The sequence below is a fragment of the Chlorocebus sabaeus genome, chromosome 20 (assembly GCF_047675955.1).
Source record: "Chlorocebus sabaeus isolate Y175 chromosome 20, mChlSab1.0.hap1, whole genome shotgun sequence".
NCBI lineage: Eukaryota > Metazoa > Chordata > Mammalia > Primates > Cercopithecidae > Chlorocebus > Chlorocebus sabaeus.
In genome coordinates, this window is record NC_132923.1 from 113,148,164 (window position 1) to 113,170,311 (window position 22,148).

General features: G+C 49.2%; 1 protein-coding gene and 1 pseudogene across 4 annotated transcripts in view; both read left to right on the forward strand.

Moving 5' to 3' along the window:
• Positions 1–3,412: 3,412 nt before the first annotated feature.
• The window catches only part of CNR2 (cannabinoid receptor 2), a 46,139-nt gene continuing 27,403 nt past the window's right edge, over positions 3,413–22,148 (forward strand). For all 4 annotated transcript variants that reach the window (XM_073007701.1, XM_007980055.3, XM_073007702.1 and 1 more), the window contains exon 1: positions 3,413–3,569. The gene's annotated coding sequence lies outside the window, so the exon portion shown is untranslated. The remainder of the gene's footprint in view (positions 3,570–22,148) is intronic.
• On the forward strand, positions 13,772–18,731 carry LOC103225385 (BTB/POZ domain-containing protein 6-like; annotated as a pseudogene).

The following is a 22,148-nucleotide window of genomic DNA, read 5'->3' on the forward strand; positions in this document are numbered from 1 at the left end:
CTGCTGAGGCCAGCTCTACCCAAGGAGCCGAGAAAACCATCTGCTAAACCCTCACCTACAAATGCTCCTGGCCCTCCCAGGGAGAAAAGAAAACAGACTTCCTCTGTGGGCCCATCAGCCCTGCCCAGGGGACTTAGAGATCCTGAAGCTTCCTTCTTGATCCTCTTGTCCAGTGCTGCCCACAGGGAGTCCATGGACCGACACCATCTGCCTCCCCTGGGAATTAGTTAGACGTGCAGATTCTTGGGCCCCACCCCAAAATACTGAAACATTATCTCTAGGAGTGGGGCCCAGCAATCTGTGTTTTGGGGTTTTGTTTTTAAGAGTCAAGGTTCTCTCTCTGTCACCCAGCCTGGAGTGCAGTAGCATGATTAGAGCTCACTGTAACCTCAAACTCCTGAGCTCAAGCATGACCTCCTCCCGTCTCAGCCTCCCAAAATGCTGGGATTACTGGCATGAGCCACCTCGCCTGGCCCCAATCTGTGTTTTAACAGGCCCTATGGGTGACTTCGATGCACTCAGGCGTTTCAGGGGCACCTGTTATCTCCAACTTCCTCATTTCAGGAATGGAGAAATTGAGAACAGATACAGGAAGTAACTTGTTGCTGAGCCAGGCAATGGCAGAGACTACACAAAAACTCAGCTTCCTAGTGTTCCTTCCACTTGAACTTTCAGTAACTTCTTTTCTTTCTTCCTTCATTCATTCATTCCTTCACTCATTCATGCCTTCGACCTCCAATTACATGCTTCGGGCTGCAATGGAGGACCAGGCGTTTAGGGACAGCCTCACTCTTCTTCCCCATGTGGGGCTTTCTCAAGGCCAGAGGTCTAGGATTCAGGATTGTGGAAGTATCTGCTAGATCTCTTCCAGCTCACCCCTGGGTCTCCAATTCCAGCCCAGACAGGAGTCTGATGCAGGCTGCAGGCGGCCCCCAGTCCCCAGCTCCTTCTGGTCTTCTTTTCCTCTTTCTTGGCACCTGGGGCTCTCTGTCCCATTCCTCACCACCAATGTCTTGCTCTTGGGAGAAATGCAAGGGCTGGAGGCTGTTACTGTTCCATTTCCCAAAGGGACTAATGATCAAATTAAAGGCCCTTCCCAGCAATGGCTTTGCACTGAAGGAGTCAGGACTAGGTACAGACCAGGGTTCGCATGTTAGCATTTTGAGCTGGATATTTCCTTGCTATAGGGCTGTCCTGTGCATTGCAGAATGGCTAGCAGCATTCCTGGCCTCTACCTAGCAGGTGTCAGTAGAATTCCTCCTCCAGGTTGTGACAACCAAAAATGTCTCCAGATATTGCCAAGTATCCCCTCTGGGTGGTGTTGCCAGATAAGACAGAGAATGCCTGGTTACATTCTTTTTCTTTTTTTTTGAGACAGAGTCTCACTCTGGAGCCCAAGCTGGAGTACAGTAAGGCGATCTCGCTCACTGCAACCTCCGCCTCTGTGGCTGAAGCAATTCTCGTGCCTCAGCCTCCCGAGTAGCTGGGACTACAACTGTGCACCACCACGCCCAGCTAATTTTTTGTATTTTAGTAGAGACGAGGTTTCACCATGTTGCCCAAGGTGGTCTTGAACTCCTGAGCTCAGGCAGTCCATCTGCCTCTGCCTCCCAAAGTGCTGGGATAACAGACATGAGCCACCACGCCCAGATAAGTATTCTAATCACAGATAAGCAACAAGTAATTTTTAGTGCCTGAATGTCTCAACTATTGTTGTGTTTATTTTTTACTTAAAGAATCTTGCAACTCTACCTCAGGGGCAAAATCTTTCTTCATTGGCCCAGATCAGGGTCTGGGGTGTGGGGAGCAGTTAGTGAGAGAATCTGATGAGATAATCATAGGCCATGAGTTTACAAGGGCAAAAACTTTGCCATAATCATCTCTGTATCCTTAGAATATAATGGCGTCTCATTAAATATTTTATCTGATAGTGGATATGAGGACACTGGAACTGTATCAGATACCATACCTGAGTATTTATGTCCAGCCCAGGACTGAACATTAGGGATACACTCCCTAATAAATATAAACTGAAGATAATGTTTTGTTTGACTCACATATCATTTTTTAAAGGTGTGACTTTGGGCTTTACATTCTAAAATTGGCAACTGGCTGAGCATGGTGGCTCATGCCTGTAATCCCAACACTTTTGGAGACTGAGGCGGGAGGATTGCTTGAGCCCAGGAGTTCAAAACCAGCCTAGGCAACATAGTGAGACCCTCATCTATACAAAAAATTTTAAACAAATAGCTGGGTATGGTGGCACATGCTTGTACTGCCAGCTACTTGGAAGGCTGAGGTGGGAGGATCACTGGAACCCAGGAAGTTGAGGCTGCAGTGAACTATGATCATGCCACTGTACTGCAGCCTGGGCAACAGGGAGAGACCCTGCCTCAAAAAAATAAAATAAAATAATCAGGAAGCGGCTGGCCGTGGTGACTCACACCTGTAATCCTAGCACTTTGGGAGGCCAAGGTGGGCGGATCACTTGAGGTCAGGAGTTCAAGACTAGCCTGGCCAACATGGCAAAACCCCATCTCTACTAAAACTACAAAAATTAGCTGGAGGTGGTTGCGCGCACCTGTAGTCCCAGCTACTTGGGAGGCTGAGGCAGGAGAATTGCTTGAACCCAGGAGGCGGAGGTTGCAGTGAGCTGAGATCGCGCCATTGTACTCCAGCCTGGGCAACAGAGCAAGACTTGTCTCAAAACAAAAACAAACAAACAACACACACACACACACACACAGAGGAAGTTATCACACAAGTCAAAATTTCCGGTATCTCTTGGAAAATACAGCACAACTTCCAAATGCTTGGAACATCTGACAGTTTGCCTGTACTCCCAAGGAGAAAAGGTTGGCTGGAACTAAGAGGTACCTGCGCCTCTCCACTGGCCCAGATCAGGGTCTGGGGTGTGGGGCAGATACTTCTCAGCTGGACCAGTGGAGAGGGTCAGGTGTCTCTCAGTTCCAGCCAGGCTTTTCCACTTGGATCCTGTGTTCCCCTTATTACCCACAGTCCCCACCACTCCCTATTGCCCCACACCAGGACCCATCACCCATTATGTTAATCTACCTGTATGTATTTGCATGTCAAAGCTCTGGCCTAGTGGTGAAGAGGCATTGGAATGGCATGTCCTTTTAGGTGATCTATTATAATGCTGGTGCATTATCCTCATTTTACAGATAAAGAAACTTGCCTTTAGGGAGGTTAAGTGAATCAACATCTTAATGAGGCTGGATTAGAACCCAAGTCCTTTGACTCCAGGGTCTAGGCCCATGCCTCACCCTGGCCAGAGTTCGTTGTGAGAGAGGACTGACTCAACCGCAGGGCCAAGAGCATTGTGGCACCAGGGACCTGGAGGGGAAGTGGTAACAGGCACGGAAGGCCAGACCTCCTCACACTCACTCATCTGTGAGAAAGTACAAAAGCAAGAGAAAGCTGGCTTTGGGGTGGCACTCAACAGGTGCTCTGAGTGGCACCGAGCCAGGTCCTGGGAGAGGACAGAAAACAATTGGGACTCCTCAGCCCCCGGCAGCTCCCGGTGTCCAGTCACCCACAACACAACCGTAAGTAGCTTTTTTTGTTGTTTATTTTAGGCTTCTTCCTCATTCCACAAAACCTGTATGCTTTTTTGTTTTTTGTTTGTTTGTTTGTTTGTTTGTTTTTGAGACAGAGTTTTGCTCTGTTGACCAGGCTAAAGTACAGTGGTACGATCTCGGCTCACTGCAACCTCTGCCTCCCAGGTTCAAGCGATTCTCCTGCCTCAGCCTCCCGTGGAGCTGGGATTACAGGTGTGCACTATCACACCTGGCTAATTTTTGTATTTTCAGTAGAGACAGGGTTTTACCATATTGGCCAGGCTGGTCTGGAACTCCCGACTTCAGGTGATCCGCCCACCTTGGCCTCCCAAAATGCTGGGATTACAGGTGTGAGCCACTGCGCCTGGCCAAAACCTGTATTCTTACCTTATCTCTTCCCTCTAGGGACACAAGAAGCCAGGTGGGCCTGTCTGGGGCAGGGGATAGATGTCATTTCAGGACACCTGGCGTTGTGGAGGACCATTCGCAGGAACGCTCAGGGCTGGCATCCTCCTCCTAGGACCAAGAATCAGGACTTTGGGTTTCATTTCATTACAGAGACAAGAATCACACACACACACACACACAGATGACCTTACTGTGTGCCAAGCGCTGCCCTGAGAGCCTTTAGTGGTTTGATTTATTTAATCCTCACAACAGCCGTATGCAGTAGGCACTATCACTATGGCCCACTTGATAGGTGGAGGCTAGGTGACTCACCTGAAATCATGCGGGCATTGAATGAGAGTATTGGCTTGAGCCTAGGCACTCTGGCTTCGATGCCCACCTTTCAGACACCAGGCTATCCTCCCTTACAAGGTGTGGACTATAGCAGTAGATGGGGGCCAGGAAAGGACAAGGGCTGGCAGAGGCCTTTGAGATGACCAGGTGAGTCCCGTGCTCTCATTTTATAGATAGGGAGACCACGAGGTAGTGTTAGGGGCACACTGGACTCAGCAGGCCAGGGGTCTGTCTTGGAGTAAGTTCTACTCAGCAGAGGGAAGAGCAATATCTTCCAGTGTGCCCTGGGGTCAGTGTCCAGGTCTGAATCCCAGCTCTGCCACTGGTAGCTCAATGGCCTCAGGCAAATCACTCATTTCTTTACCGCTCAGCTTCCTCTTCTGAGAAATACGGGCCTGAGACAGTCACTCACAGGCTTGTTGCCAGGGTCGACTGTCTGATGCGAGCCCAGGGAGGGCAGCGGCACAGGGCTCAGGAATGGCTGTGGTGGAGAGTTTGATCTTCACCCCCTCTGCTCTTGCTGTGGATTTGAGATGAGGATAAAATGAGGCCTGGCTGCTTTTCCCTCGAATGAGTGACAAGTAGACATGTTGGCAGCATGAAAGCCAGGATGGTGGCTGGGGAGAAGTTCAGGAAGACCTCAGGAGGTGGAGTCCCAATAATCCTGGCCCCAGCTCTGTAACCACCTTGTGGCTTACCAGAAAGATCCCCTCACCTGCCCTGGGCAGCTGAAGCGTATTCTTTACCCTTTGGCCGGCTAAGGCCAGGCTAAGGCAGTGAAGACGGGAAAATGGCAGCCTGGCTCAGTCAAGCAGAGCCCCCCAGTGCCAGCCCCATCGCTTCCCTCCTCATTTTACAGTACCAGTCACTCTTACTGCACGCCCTCAGGTGTGCACAAAATGGTCTTTCCTTTATTCAGATTAAATAACATTCAATAGGACTCTGAGCCTCATCCTGTTGGGCTAGGAGGAAATGAAATGTCCAAGTGCACTGAGCTTCCCTCACTCCCACCCCCAGCCACGCACATTGACCCAGAGAACACACAGAACGTAAGTGTGACGGAGGCTCCTGGGTCCTCCTACGATGGATGGCCATTGCCCAGATGGGCTTGACTGTCTGAAGTCCAGCCTTGCCCACTTCCCTGGCATGCTGGAGTCCAGATTCTTTGTAAGACCTGAAACCACTGTGTCTCATTTTGATATCCAGGATCACCCAGTGACTTTCCCAAGAGGTCCCACCATCTCTCCAGAAAGCAGAGTCCAGGTGCCCATGACCTCTGGTCCCCTCCCAGCCAAGGACAATCTCTCCTCTCCCCTTGGCTGTGGATGGCAGATGGACACTCTTCTCTCCCCACCTGCCACCCACGTGGCCTAACCTTCTCACTGCACTTAGGTTCTCAGGAAAAGACAGGAAGACGGGTTGTCTTCAAATAGCTTCTGCTTCCTATTCTCACCCCTGAAAAAAGTCCCCAAGCCGTGAGACACAAAGGGCACTCTGAGAAGAGACAGGCAGCCCTATCTTACAGATAAGAAAAAGCAAGACTCAGCAGCAGTGACGACTTGCTCAGCATCACATAGCCAAGGAATAGCGGAGCCAGTGTGAGTGCAGCCAGTGTGAGCAGAGTCCTGCGCTGTGGGTTCAGAGCGTGTGCTATCAGTCACGTGGAATCACATGGAAACCCAAGTCTCCCTCATCAATTATTCAGGCGACCTGGCGCAAGTCACATCACCTTTCTGAACCTCCGTTTCTTCAACTCTAAAAATGACACTATCATAGCATTCCCAACCTGTCTCAAAGGGGCTCTTGTTTTGTTTGTTTGCTTGTTTCTTTATTTTCTTTTTCTTTTTTTTCTTTCTTTCTTTCTTTCTTTTTTTTTTTTTGAGACAGTGTTTTGCTCTTGTTGCCCAGGCTGGAGTGTAATGGCACGATCTCGGCTCACCACAACCTCTGCCTCCTGGGTTCAAGCGATTCTCCTGCCTCAGCCTCCCAAGTAGCTGGGATTACAGGCACGTACCATCATGCCCAGCTAATTTTGTATTTTTAGTAGAGATGGGGTTTCTGCATGTTGGCCAGGCTGGTCTCGAACTCCCGACCTCAGGTGATCCGCTCTTGTTTTTTTCTTAAGTGAACATTGATGAAGCATTTATTACACATTTGAGCTCTGTGACCGTTCCTCATGCAGTCCTCACCACAGCCTAGGAGGGGGCTGCTATCACTAACCATATTTGCAAGGTGAGAAACTGAAGCTCACACAAGCTTAAGACTTGTCCAAGGGGCCGGGCATGGTGGCTCACACCTATAATCTTGGCACTTTGGGAGGCCCAGGCAGGAGGATAGCTTGAGCTCAGCAGTTTGAGACCAGTCTAGGAAACACAGTGAGACCCTCTCTCTACCAAAAAGTAAAATAAAATAAAAATAATAAAAAATTAGCCAGGCGTGGTGGCACATGCCTGTGGTCCCAGCTACTCAGGAGGCTGAGGTGGAAGGATTGTTTAAGCCTGGGAGATTGAGGCTGCAGTGAGCTATTATTGCCTGGGCAATTGAGCAAGTTCCTGTCTCAAAAAAAAAAAGAAAAAAGAAAAGAGAGAGACTTGTCCATGGTCCCACAGCTGGTGGTAATGGCAAAGCTGAGACGCAAGTCCAGGTCAGTCTGGATCCAGAACCGAGCCATATTGTGGTGGGAATCAAACAGGAGAACAGGAGTGGAAATGCTTCTAGGTGCGGAGATGCAGTGCCGGCTCGGGGAATCATCACCAGGGTTGTCTTTACTGTGTCGCTTGCCGGGCTGTGTTTCAGATGCCATCATGTGGACAACCTGAGAACCTGTGCTGGGGAGGAAACTGGGGGGATATCATATGAATATGGCTGGCTTCTCCCCCCCACCCCAAACTGAGCAGTCCAATCCAGTCCTGCGAGGTGTCCACGCTGTGCCAAGACCCTGAGGCTCTAGCCTTTGGCCCAGGTGACTTCCTGTTTTCAGGATGATTTCTGACAGAGCTTCCCTGCCTGTGCTTAGGCATTATCTTATGTAATCCTCACCTCGGTCCTATAAAGACACTTCTCTTTCTCTCCCCAAGCTATAAACGAGGACGCGGAAGTCTTGGGAGAGGGCATAGTGGGAACCCACGCATGGCCAAGGCTCTCAGCCTCCACCTACGCTGCAGGGACCACCAGAAGAGTAAGATCAGGTCTCAGCCTTCTTCCAGCAGAACCCAGAACAGTGTAAAACTGTTCTCTTTTCCCTCCATCTCCTGGGGAGATAAAGGATGTACTCAGTCCTCACTCCATGCAGCAAAGACCTCAAATGCCAAGGAGAGACAATGACAGACAAGGGCAGATTAATGGGGGAGGAACTGCATAGTGGAGACAGGGCCGAGCAGGGAGGAAAGGATTCCCCAGCAGGCAAGGGAGTGAAGGCTGCTGGGGCCCCATCCAGTCGGGGAGGATGTGGGTGAGCCCGTGAGCAGTGGTGACTTCGTGGTTCGGTGTCCCGTGAGCTTCACGGCTTTTCCTCCCCTCCCCCACGTGCTCCCACTGCCCATAGAGGAGGTCTCTGATCTTCTGCTCATACAGTGAGTCAAAGACAGCTTTTCCCACTCCCCTACCCCCACCACCCCACCCATCTCTCAGCGGCTCCCTTGCCTCCCTAGAGGTTGAGGCCACCCCTAAGTTCCTGTTTGAGAGCCACAGCTGCGTTCACGGTGTTGCCTCCATCCAAATTCATTGAGTTTGTCCTCTGTGTCTCTCCCTGGGTCTGTTTGGGTCCTGGAGACTCTGATGGAGCTGGGAGCTGGGGAATAGAGCCCACTGAGAGCAAGGGAGGAGCCAGAGGCTGCTTCACTGACCTTCTGTAGCCCTCCCTCCCTTCCAATGGGCCCATTTGACAGATGAGGCCACCAAGGCTTAGACACAACAGGCAGAGACAGGAGTCAAACCCAAGTCTGTCTTCCCACTACTTTCTACCAGTTTTTCCCACCAGGCAAGGAGATGTTCCAGAAGGTTCACATCATTAGAAGGTCTTAATGCCTGTTTCCATTTTTAAAAAATTAGTGAATAATTATTGTAATGTTTAAAAGATATTTTTCTCAATGTGAGATCTTCCTAGGATAAGTGGAAGAATCAAATCCGGCAGTTATAGCCAGGCATCGCTTGAGCCCAGGAATTCAAGGCTGCAGTGAGCTGAGATTGTGCTACTGCACTCTAGCCTGGGTGACAGAGCAAGATCCCTATCTCCAAATAAATATTTAAAAAGGGATAATTGGCCAGGCATGGTGGTTCATGCCTGTAATCCTAGCACTTTGGGAGGCCCAGGCAGGCAGATCATGAGGTCAGGATATCAAGACCATGCTGGCCAACATGGTGAAACCCCGTCTCTACTAAAAATACAAAAATTAGCTGGGCGTGGTGGCACATGACTGTCATCCCAGCTACTCAGGAGGCTGAGGCAGGAGAATTGCTTGAACCAGGGAGCCAGAGGTTGCAGTGAGCTGAGATAGTGCTACTGCAGCCTGGTAACAGAGGAAGACTCCATCTCAAAAAAAAAAAAAAAAAAAAAACGATAGTTAGTGGTGATAGAACAAACTATCTCATGACTCACAACCAGGCAATCAGTCATTCAGCCACCGCTTTGGCTGATACATGGCTTTACATCGTTTTTGCTCTTAATCTGATATCATTTAATTTATACATTTACTGAGCCAATGATTAAAGACAGCATAAGAAACCGATGTCAAAAATACAAGGAAGCTGGGTATGGTAACTCACGCCTGTAATCTCAGCACTTTGGGAGACTGAGGTGGGCAGATCACTTGAGGCCAGGAGTTTGAGAGCAGCTCGGCCAACACAGTGAAACCCCATCTCTATTTAAAAAATACAAAAATTAGCCAGGTGTAGTGGCAATGCCTGTAATCCCAGCTACTTGGGAGGCTGAGGCCGGAGAATTGCTTGAACCTGGGCAGCAGAGGTTGCAGTGAGCTGAGATCACACCCTGCACTTCAGCCTGGGCAACAGAGCAAGACTCCATTTCAAAAAAAAAAAAAAGAAAAGAAGAGAAGACAAAATATGAGGAAATGACAGTGTTAACTCCTCTGCAGATTTGCTTCAAGATTCTTTTTTCTCTTTTTTTTTTTTTTTTTTTTTTTTGAGACAAGGTCTCCCTCTATCACCAGGCTGGAGTGTAGTGGCGCGATCTCAGCTCACTGCAACCTCCGCCTCCCAACCTCTGCCTCCTAGGTTCAAGAGATTCTCCTGCCTCAGACCCCCATGTAGCTGGGATTACAGGTGCATGCCACACACCTGGCTAATTTTTTTGTGTTTTTGGTAGAGATAGGGTTTCACCATGTTGGCCAGGCTGGTCCTGAACTCCTGACCTCAGGTTATCTGCCCACCTCATCCTCCTAAAGTGCTGGGATTACAGGAGTGAGTCGCCATGCCCGGCTTGCTTCAAGATTCATAAATTACATTTATCTGATCAACTTTCTTATATGGCATATTAGAGAAATCCTAGTACTTCACAACATTTCAAAGGTTGGTAAGAAGAGAGAATAAGGTGTATTCTATCTTTTCCTGTACTGGGCATAAAAGAGATCTACACCTGCAAGGCATATACAGAGAGGCATGCAAATAGGGCCCTGAGACATATTTTTTCTTTTCTTTTCTTTTTTTTTTTTGACACAGAGTCTCACTTTGTCACCCAGGCTGGAGTGCAGTGGTGCAATCATGGCTCCCTGAAGCCTTGACCTCCTAGACTCAAGCCATCCTCTCATCTCAATCTCCTAAGTAGCTGGGACTATAGGCATATGCCACCACTCCCAGCTCGATGAGACCTATTTTATCTCATCATATAGCAAACAGAAAATTACTTTTAGAAAGTATAAACTGGCTGGGTGCGGTGGTTCACGCCTATAATCCCAGCACTTTGGGAAGTGCTGAAGCTCAAGGTGGATCACTTGAGCTCAGAAGTTCAAGACCAACGTGGGCAACATGGCAAAACTCCATCAAGAAAGGAAGGAAGGAAGGAAGGAAGGAAGGAAGGAAGGAAGGAAGGAAGGAAGGAAGGGAGGGAGGGTGGGAGGGAGGGAGGAAAGGAAGGGAGGAAAGGAGATAAAAAAAGAGAAAAATTTAAACAATACACTTATTGTAAATAGTACATTTGATTTAAAATCACTTCCTTTTTCATGGGCCAGAGAAAGTTATGAAATAGCTCCAGTAATTTCCTCTGGGGTTTATAAAATTAAGTTTTCTATGGCCCACACATCCCATTTAATCCTCACAACAGTCCTGAGTGGAGATATTTTCATTATTCCCATTTTACAGACAAGGACAGTGAGGCTCAAGGAGACGACGTAATTTGCATGAGAGACCACAGCTTTAATAAGGGGCAGGAGGTGGGTACAGTGGTGTGGGCCTGGAGTCCCACTACTGGAGAGTCTGAGGGAGGAAGACAGCTTAAGCCTAGTTCTCCAGAAAACATCAGAGTGGGAGCAGAATCAGAACTCACAACTATGATTCAGGCTGCCTCTGTCTACCTATTTCCTCCTTATTCTCAGTTGGTTCCGAAAGTAAGTTCAGGACCAACTGAGAATCTATGTTCAGATCCAGTCGAGAATCTCTTTCACACAGAGCAGGAACGGGAACTAGAAATCCAGGCCACCTTGCAAGTTTGGCTCCCAAGGCCTGAGATTGGCTTGATAGAGTGTTGGCTTGACAGAGTGTCCCGTGATCCCGCTAGATCCCAAATCCCAGGCCAGAGATTGTAACATGTCTTCTTTGTTATAGTCCCAGTGACCAAAAACCAACAGATGCACAAATGCACCTTAATTCTGTTATAGAGAGGTAGAAGGAACTTACAGGTCAGCTCCCCAGATGTCTGGCCTATCCCTGCCGTTCCTCTTTTCTCCATGGCCTGAGTCCCCATGCCAGTCTTAATTCATCCATCAGCCTCTGCCCAGCTTGTCCCTTTGTCCCCTCCAGCCCTTTTGCCACCACTCACAGATCTTACCAGCCCCATGAGTCAAGCCTCTCTACTGATGCTGGTTTCCCCAACTACAGAACAGGAGTGATACTGGTCCCCCATCATGGACTTGTGTGTAGAATATATAATATGGAAATATATACAATATATAAAGTGCAAAGATGGCTGGCGGGGTGGCTCACACCTGTAATCCCAGAACTTTGGGAGGCTGAAGCAGGTGGATCACCTGAGGTCAGGAGTTCAAGACAAGCCTGGCCAACACGGTGAAACCCCGTCTCTACTAAAAATACAAAAACTAGCTGGCATGCTGACAGGTACCTGTAATCCCAGCTACTTGGGAAGCTGAGGCAAGAGAATCACTTGAACCTGGGAGGCAGAGGTTGCAGTGAGCCGAGATCCACTACACTCCAGCCTGGGTGACAGGGCCAGAGTCATCGCAAAAAAAAAAAAAAAGAAAGAAAAGAAAAGTGCAGAGAATAGTGCCTGACACACAGTATACAGTAGGTACGATTTCAGTATTAGTTGCTACTACTGTCATAATCACCAGAGTGTTTCAAGAGCTGAGCCTCTGTGGCTCTCCACATCGCTTCACAAACTCCCCTCTTCTGTTCTGGGAACCAGCCTGAATTGCAACCGCAACCCCCAACCGATGCAACCCTATAAGCAAACCAGAATCATGGCTAGGGCAGGGGCTCTACCCTTTGGGATCTGGCCAAGCCAGGAAGAGGTAGAGTGGCCTGAAGGCAAATCGCAGGTGATTCAGAATGTTCATTACGTGGTTAACCCTATCCTACTCCTGCTTTAGAGAGAAGCCACCATGAAAAGTCCTCATCATCAGGGGCAGGCCTCTCTGTCCCCTGGTTATAATGCCTACTTTGTATGAAAGTTGCCTTTCCTACAGAGAGCACTTCATGGACAGAACGGGTACTGGCCACTTCCAGGAGTGATTTTAACAATGCTCCTCCCACCCCCAGTCAAATGTATACTTCCCAGTGGCTGACTGAGATTTCACAGTAACAGGCTACCATCAGGTGAAGGAGATCCACACATGCTAATCAGTCATTTACACTTTAACATCACAGAGCATCACATAATTTTCTGTAGTAGACTTTCTTTGAAAGAGGGAGATAGGCCTTTTAGTTCTTGTTATAAAAATGAAGATTGGCCAGGCACAGTGGCTCACACTTGTAATTCCAGCACTTGGAAGCAGCACCAGGTGGATCACCTGAGGTCAGGAGTTTGAGACCAGCCTGGCCAACATGGTGAAGCCTTGTCTCTAATAAAAATACAAAAAAAAAAAAAAAAAAAATAGCTGGGCGTGGTGGCAGGCTCTTGTAATCCCAAGCGACTCGGGAGGCTGAGCCAGGAGAATCACTTGAGCCCGGGAGACAGGCTGTAGTGAGCCGAGATCACACCACCGCACTCCAGCCTGGGTGACAGAGCAAGACTCCAAAACAAAAAACAAACAAACAAGCAAACAAAAACCCCAGAGGATCCGAGTGACATCCCCTGGATCACAAGGGAGCTCCCTCATGGGGCAAAGCTAAGATGCCTGTCTTCAGGCAGTGTGAACTCTGGAATCTGGTAAAGCAGAAAATGGGGAGCCCAAATGCAATTTTTCAACATTTCAAAGGGCCCCCCAGAAAGATTAGAGAGAAGTCACCGGGAGAAAGCCACAGGAGCCAGCTGAGCAACTTGGAGGCAGGCCCCTGTGACAGTTGCAGGCCTGGGCACAGGGTTGGGTTACATCCGGCTCTGCTCTTTTGTGCAACCTCAGACAAGTCACTGCATCTTTGCGCCTCCGTCTCCTTGTCTGCAAAACAGAGATGATGATAATAGGATCACCCTTCCTGACTTACTGTGAGGATTAATTGCGTTTTACACAACTAAGCTCCCCACAATCCATTTTCACCCTTGCATTTATGGCCTGGCAGGTCGTTCTGCAAGGCTGTTTCATAGATCCTTTGAGGAGCACGTTTGATATGTTAACCCAGGCATGCCCTTCTTACTGGTGCACGTTAAAAAAAAAATGCTTTTTTTTTTTTTTTTTTTTTTTAGACAAAGCCTGGGGTCTCTGTCACCTAGGCTGGAGTGAAGTGGCACGTTCACGGCTAGCTGTAGCTTCAACCACCTGGGCTCAAGTGGTCCTCCCACCTCAGCCTCCCAAGTATCTGGGACCACAGTCATGCACCACCAACCCTGGCTAATTTTTTTTTATTTGTAGAGGCAGGGTCTTCCTATGTTGCCCAGGCTTGGCTTGAACTCCTGGGCCCAAGGGCTCCTCCCACCTCAGCCTCCCAAATTCCTGGGATTACAGGTGTGAGTCACTGCACCCGGCCTCACTTTGAAAATCAGAAAGCAGGTTACCCTCCTTGAGGATGTTCGCAAGTGTCAAAGAGAATGCCTCCAACCAATCCACTAAGAAACAGTTATTGTTGTGGCCGGGCCTGGCCGGACTGCGCTAGGTTAGGCTCTGGCAGGGTCGCAAGGGCGGGGGTGGCAGGGGCACGCGTGGCAGCCCCGCGGGTCGCAGCGCCGCCGCCGCCGCCGCCCATGCATGCTGCTGCCCCTGGCCTGCCTTCACCGCCGCGTCGCTCAGCGCCCGACCTCCCTGCTTTTGCTTGCAGAACCGCTCCCGAGGCCCCCGCGCGGCGCGAGGGCGCGGGGCGGGGGTCCACAGGCGCCGAGGCTGCCCCCAAGGCCCCATTCGCGGCAGCGGACCTAGCCAACAGCAACGCCGGCGCCGCCGTGGGCAGGAAGGCCGGGCAGCGCAGCCTGCACAGCGCCCCCGCGCCCGCGTCTCCCACACTCGGCAACAACCACCCGGAGAGCCCCGAATGGCGGTGCTGCCGCCCCACGCTGCGCGAGAGGAACGCGCTCATCAACAACGAGCTCGGCCGGGCGCGGTGGCTCACGCCTGTAATCCCAGCACTTTGGGAGGCCGAGACGGGTGGATCATGAGGTCAGGAGATCGAGACCATCCTGGCTGACACAGTGAAACCCCGTCTCTACTAAAAATACAAAAAATTAGCCGGGCGCGGTGGCCGGCGCCTGTAGTCCCAGCTACTCGGGAGGCTGAGGCAGGAGAATGGCGTGAACCCGGGAGGCGGAGCTTGCAGTGAGTGGAGATCGCGCCGCTACACTCCAGCCTGGGCGACAGAGCGAGACTCCGTCTCAAAAAAAAACACAAAAAAAACAACGAACTCATGGCCGACGTGCACTTTGTCTTGGGGCCCCCGGGGGCGACCAGGACGGTGCCCGCCCACAAGTACGTCCTGGCTGTCGCAGCTCCGTCTTCTATGCCATGTTCTACGGGGGCCTGGCGGAAGTCAAATCTGAAATTCACATTCCGGACGTGGAGCCCGTAGCCTTTCTGATCCTCTTAAAGTACACGTACAGTGATGAGATCGATCTGGAAGCTGACACGGTGCTGGCCACTCTGTACGCTGCTAAGAAGTACATCGTCCCAGCATTGGCAAAAGCCTGCATCAACTTTCTGGAGACAAGTCTGAAAGCCAAGAACGCCTGCGTCCTGCTGTCCCAGAGCCGGCTGTTTGAGGAGCCCGAGCTGACGCAGCGCTGCTGGGAGGTCATCGACGCACAGGCCGAGATGGTCCTGCGGACCGAAGGCTTTTGTGAGATAGACCGGCAGACATTGGAGATCATTATCACTCGGGAGGCCTTCAACACCAAGGAGGAGGTGGTCTTCGAGGCCCTCCTGAACTGGGCCGAGGCAGAGTGCAAGAGGCAGGGGCTGCCAGTCACCCCAGGAAACAAGAGGCACGTTTTGGGGCGAGCCCTCTATCTGGTCCGAATTCCAACCATGATCCTAGAGGAGTTTGCCAACGGCACTGCCTAGTCAGACATCCTGACTCTGGAGGAGACCCACGCCATCTTCCTGTGGTACACGGCCACCAACAAGCCCCGCCTGGACTTCCCCCTGACCAAGAGGAAGGGCCTCTCCCCGCAGAGGTGCCACCGATTCCAGTCTTCTGCTTACCGCAGCAACCAATGGCAGTACCGCGGGCCCTGCGACAGCATCCAGTTTGCAGGGGACAGAAGGGTATTTATTGCGGGGCTAAGCCTGTATGGGTCCAGCTCTGGGAAGGCTGAGTACAGCGTGAAGATTGAGCTCAAGTGGCTCGGGATGGTTCTGGCTCAGAACCTGACCAAGTTCATGTCGGACGGATCCAGTAACACCTTCCCGGTCTGGTTTGAACACCTGGTCCAGGTTGAACAAGACATCTGCTACACCGCCAGTGCTGTCCTGGAGGGCAGCAATCTCAGCTACTTTGGGCAGGAGGGGATGACAGAAGTGCAGTGCGGAAAGGTGGCCTTCCAGTTCCAGTGCTCCTCTGACAGCACCAACGGGACTGGGGTCCAGGGTGGGGAGATCCCTGCGCTCATCTTCTGTGCCTGAGGTGCCCAGGAAGGCTGCAGCAGGTCGGCCAGCCAGTGGAGGGGAAGTCAGGACACTAACTGCTTCTTGACACCATGAAAGGCCACACTTAACCTTGTCTCTCTTTGGCATGTAGTCAACTGAAGCTTGATTCTGTGAAGTAGGCACCTTTTCCACACAGCCAGAGCTGGGGATTGGAGTCTTAGGCATCTCTGGTACACTGGGGTACATGTCTCAGGTGGAGGAAGATTTAGGTCACAACGCAGGCCCCAGATCCCCTCCCAATGGCACCCATGCCACCTGCTTTGAGGGGTTGGATGTTCCTGCCACATTCTTGGATACTAAGTGGTTCCAAGCTTCACTTTAGACCTTCCTTACACATTTAAAGTCGGCAAAAAGTCACTTAAAATAATGGACTTCTGTAATAAAGCTTGCCTAAAATTAAAAACTATTAAATAAATAAATAAATAAATAAATAAATAAACAACCAGTTACTGAGCAGTGACCATGGGTGAGGCAGCTGCACTTAAGATACAGGGGTGAACAAAACAGAGAGTAAGCCCTCACCTCACTCCCGTGGAGCGACCATTCTAGTGTCCTATTACTCAAATCAGTCTCTCCCAGCATTTGAGGATCAGAGTTTTTAAGGACAATTTGGTTGGTTGCTGGAAGCATGGCTCGTTAAAATGGGCCAAGGTGGGAAGGATAAAAATGAGATCAGGGAGGCCGGGCGCAGTGACTCATGCCTGTAATCCCAGGACTTTGGGAGGCCAAGGCGGGCTGATCACCTGAGGTCAGGAGTTCAAGACCAGCCTGATCCACATGGAGAAACCCCATTTCTACCAAAAATGCAAACTTGGCCGGGTGTGGTGGCACATGCCTGTAATCCCAGCTACTTGGGAAGCTGAGGCAAGAGAATTGCTTGAACCTGGGAGGCGGAGGTTTCAGTGAGCTGAGATCATACCACTGCATCCCAGCCTGGGTAACAAGAGTGAAACTCTGTCTCAAAAAAAAAAAAAAAAAAAAAAATGAGATCAGGGAAGAGATGGTTGCCCAGAGGTATAAGACAGACCCCATGCCCTTCCGTCTGTAAGCCCCTAGGGGTTCACCTTGCCTGCCACCTAGACAGAGCCGATTCATCGAGACAGGAGAATTGCAATAGAGAAAGAGTAATTTACGCAGAGCTGGCTGTGTGGGAGACCGGAATTTTATTATTACTCAAATCAGTCTCCCCCAGCATTAGGGATCAGAGTTTTTAAGGACAACTTGGTTGTTTGCGGGGAGCCAGTGAGCCAGGAGTGCTGATTGGCCAGGGATGAAATCACAGGGAGTCAAAGCTGTCCTCTTGCTCTGAGTCAGTTTCTGGGTGGGGGCCGCAAGATCAGATGAGCCAGTTTATGGATTTGGGTAGGGCCAGATGATCCATCAAGTGCAGGGTCTGCAAAATATCTCAAGCTCTGATCGTAGGAGTAGTTTAGGGAGGGTCAGAATCTTGTAGCCTGCAGCTGCATGACTCCTAAACCATAGTTTGTTTTCTTTCTTTTTTTCTTTCTTTCTTTTCTTTTCTTTCTTTCTCTTTTTTTCTTTCTTTCTTTCTTTCTTTCTTTCTTTCTTTCTTTCTTTCTTTCTTTCTTTCTCTTTCCTTCTCTCTCTCTCTCTCTTTTTTTTTAGACAGAGACCCCTCTGTGCACAGGCTGGAGTGCAGCAATGCAATCTCCGCTCACTGCACCCTCCACCTCCCAGGTTCAAGTGATTCTTCTGCCTCACCCTCTTGAGTAGCTGGTATTACAAGCGTGCACCACCATACCTGGCTAACTTTTGTATTTTTAGTACAGACAGAGTTTCACCATGTTGGTCAGGCTGGTCTTAACTCCTGACCTCAAGTGATCCGCCCGCCTCAGTGCTGGGATTACAGGCGAAGCCACCACACCAGACCCTAAACCATAATTTCTAATCTTGTGGCTAATATTAGTCCTACAAAGGCAATCTAGTCCCCAGGCAAGAAGGAGGTGTACTTTGGGAAAGGGCTGTTATCCTCTTAGTTTTAAACAAAGTTTCTCCCAAAGTTAGTTCAGCCTATGCCCAGGAATGAACAAGGACAGCTTGGAGATTAGAAGCAAGATAGAGTTGGTTAGGTTAGATCTCTTTCACTGTCTCAGTCATAATTTTGCAAAGGTGGTTTCACATCTAGGCTGCCCAACTTCTGTGGTCAGGGTCTGGCACCAGGTATATGAGTTTGAATTCTGATTCTGCCATTTACAAACTTTGTGACCTCGGCAAATCCATCTAGCTGAGCCTCTGGTTCCTCATAGATAAGAGAGTGAAAATGAGACAGTCTATCTCCAAGGGCAGTTCGGGGGATAAAAGAGACAGTGCATTTCTTTGTGGTAACAACATTTAAAATCTACTCTTTTAGCAATTTTGATACATGTATCATAATATCACATTGTATTCCACAAATGTCATGCGCGTCCCTGTGAAGAGACCACCAAACAGGCTTTGTGTGAGCAACATGGCTGTTTATTTCACCTGGGTACAGGCAGGCTGTCTGAAAAGAGAGTCAGCGAAGGGAGATAAGGGTGCGGCTGTTTTATAGGATTTGGGTAGGTAAAGGAAAATTACAGTCAAAGGGGGGTTGTTCTGTGGCCGGCAGGAGTGGGGGTCACAAGGTGCTCAGTGGGGGAGATTTTTGAGCCAGGATGAGCCAGGAAAAGGAATTTCACAAGATAATATCATCGCTTAAGGCAAGGACCAGCCATTTTCACTTATTTTGTGGTGGAATGTCATCGGTTAAGGCGAGGCAGGGCATTTGCACTTCTTTTGTGATTCTTCAGTTACCTCAGGCCATCTGGGCGTATATACGTGCAAGTCACAGGGGATGCAATGGCTTGGCTTGGGCTCAGAGGCCTGACAATAAATATATACAATTATTATTTGTCCATCAAAAATAGAATTAAAACATTTAAAAATAATACATAGTACAGGCCAGGTGCGGTGGCTCACAATTGTTATTCCAGCACTTTGGTAGGTGGAGGCGGTTGGATCACCTGAGGTCAGGAGTTGGAAACCAGCCTGGCCAACATGGCAAAACTGTGTCTCTACTAAAAATACAAAAATTAGCTGGGCATGGTGGTGCATATCTGTAATCCCAGCTACTCAGGAGGCTGAGGCAGGAAAATCACTTGAACCTGGGAGGTAGAGGCTGCAGTGAGCTGAGATTACGCCACTGTACTCCAGCCTGGGCAGCAGAGCAAGACTCTGTCTAAAAAAAAAAAAAAAAAGAAAAAAAATGCTGGGCACAGTGCCTCAGGCTTGTAATCCTAGCACTTTGGAGGCCGAGGCGGGCGGACCACAAGGTCAGGAGATCAAGACCATCCTGGCTAACACAGTGAAACCCCGTCTCTACTAAAAATACAAAAAAATAAAAAATAAAAATTAGCCAGGCGTGGTGGTGGGTGCCTGTAGTCCCAGCTACTCGGGAAGCTGAGGCAGGAGAATGACGTGAACCCGGGAGGCAGAGCTTGCAGTGAGCCAAGATTTCGCCACTGCACTCCAGGCTGGGTGACAGAGTGAGACTCCATCTCAAAAACAAACAAAAATTTTTTTTTAAAAAAATGGTATAGATTTGAACAATAACAGAAAAGGACACAGTGCTTGTAAAAGGCCTTTCACAGTGCCTGCCACAAAGGAAGAACTCAGGAGAGAGTGGCAAATTTATTTTCTTCACATAGTTTAACCACAAGAACATATTGCAACAGTTTGCATGCTGAAGCAGAGATAAGAATCCAGCTGCCTTCTCATAAACCAGACAATTAAAGAGATTTGCCAGAAAAAGTTATTTTCATTTAAAAATATGTTATTTCAGGGCAGGTGAGGTGGCTCATGCCTGTAATCCCAGCACTTGGGGAGGCTAAGGTAGATGGATCATAAGGTCAGGAGTTCAAGACCAGCCTAGCCAACATGGTGAAACCCTGTCTCTACTAAAAATACAAAAATTAGCGGGGTGTGGTGGCACGCACCTGTAGTCCCAGCTACTTGGGAGGCTGAGGTGGAAGAATGGCTTGAAACCGGGAGGCAGAGTTCGCAGTGAGCCGAGATCGCACCACTGCACTCCAGCCTGGGTGACAGAGTGAGATTCTGTCTCAAAAAAAAAAGAAAAAAAAAAAAATTTCCATTAACATGCAATCGGATTATTCATTTTTTTTAAGTTCTCAGTTTTAGTCTCTAATACAGCAAGTACTAATAGGTGTAACCTACATCAACAAAAGCTCTTTATTGCCGGGGTAACTTTTAAGACAATAAAGGGTCACTGAGACCACGAAGTTTGAGAACTGCTGCTCCAGGCTTTCGTGATCTGCCTTTCTCACGCCATCTCTTTCGCAATCTGACAACACCCCCATTTTCTGCCCCGTGTGAGTAATTGCATAACTTCCATGTTGGAAGGACCTTTTGAGATCTCATCAAAAAACCACTCCTGGCAGGGTGCAGTGGCTCACACCTGTAATTCCAGCACTTTGGGAGGCCAAGGCAGGTGGATCACCTGAGGTCAGGAGTTCAAAACCAGCCTGGCCAAAATAGTGAAACCCCATCTCTACTAAAAATAGAAAAATGGTGGCAGGCACCTGTCATTCCAGCTACTTGGGAGGCTGAGGCAGGAAAATTGCTTGAAGCTGGGAGGAGGCGGCTGCAGTGAGCTGAGATCTTGCCACTGTATTCCAGCCTCCAGCCTGGGTGACAGAGCAAGACTCTGAAAAAAATAAAAAAATAAAACAAAACCAAGCAAACAAACAAAAAACCCACTGCTGGTGCAGATGGACCTACTGAGGAGGTTCTTGTGCCTGAGGTTACACAGCCATCAAGTTCCACCTGGGACTAGAACCAGGATCCTTCGTATCTCCTTAATCCAGGGCTCTCGTCATGACGGCAAGCTGGCAGGTGCTCCCTGGCACAATCTCAGCTCCCTGTTCTTTCATCTCTAAAAGTCCTGAGTGGAGACAGGGTCTTCCCCCTCCGCTTTCCTGTCCCATCTTTCCCTCCTGCCTCTCACCTCCCTCTGACACTCCCCCGACCAGCCCAAGGGCACAACAGAGATGACAACTCTCATTGGTTACCAACTAGCAAAGAACTTGAGAAAGTGAGGAAAAAGCTCTAATGTGTACACATATATAGCATCTATACAAGCTATATAAGCCATTCATGGAGGGCTTAGTGTGTGGCAGACACTGTATTAGGCCTGAGCTAACTCAATTAGTCTTCATGCCTCCCCACCACTGTTGAGACAAGTACTACTTGTTACTCCTGTTTTACGGATGAGGAAACTGAGTGAAAGAGATGAATGAAGTGAGTGGCTTTACTTGAGAGCAAAAAGCTAATAATACTTGGCAGAGGCAAGATTGGAACTCAGTGCTATCTGACTCCAAAGCCCAAAAGCCTGATGGGCAAATCCTTGTGGGTGAGAAGGTCCGGACTCCACCAGGAAGGTGGGGAAAGGACTAAAGTCTAGGGCCTGGCAGGGCATGGTGGCTCATGCCCGTAATCTGAACATGAACTTTGGGAGAGCAAGGCGGGAGGATCACTTAAGGCCAGGAGTTTGAGACCAGCCTGGGCAAAATAGTGAGACCCCATCTCTACAAAAAGGAAATAGTAATAACAATAACTCAGGGACAGCTAATGGTAGCAATGAAGGCATTATTGAGAAGAAATGGTCAGAAAAATACAAAGTCAAAAAGAGAGAGAAAAGAGATGGGATTTGTCCCTGGAAATAAAGACAAAAGATTGTTCGTGGTGTCAGGGCCCCTCGCCCTGTGCAGAGTCATGCATTCAATCCTGCCTCTTTACCAATCTGACCTTCTCATGACACAAGGATTCAAGTGTTGGCCGGGCGAGGTGGCTCACGCTGTAATCCCAGCACTTTGGGAGGCCGAGAAGGGGGGATCACGAGGTTGAGGAATCGAGACCATCCTGGCCAACATTAAAAACCCCGTCTCTACTAAAAATACAAAAAATTAGTTGAGTGTGGTGGTGTGCACCTGTAGCCCCAGCTACTTGGGAGGCTGAGGCAGGAGAATCTCTTGAATCCAGGATGCGGAGGTTGCAGTGAGCCGAGATCGCGCCGCTGCACTCCAGCCTGGTGACAGAGCAAGACTCTGTCTCCAGAAAAAAAAAAGAAAAAAGAACTCAAGTCCTGGCTTTGTCTGCCACTTGCTATGGGTTTTTGGGCAAATGACTTGCCACCTCTGAATCTATTTGCTCATGGAATAGTTGAGCAAAACCTGCCTCGCATAATAGCTGTGAGCCTTCCCAGGCTGTGTAAGTTGTCAAGTATGTTACGAATGTGAGCATTATTAGTCCATTCTCTAAAAGAGAAGTTGCTGAAGTATAAGATAATTGAAAGAGGAAGAAGATGTTTTTGTTTTTTGTTTTTTGTTTTTTTGTGACGGAGTCTCGCTCTGTC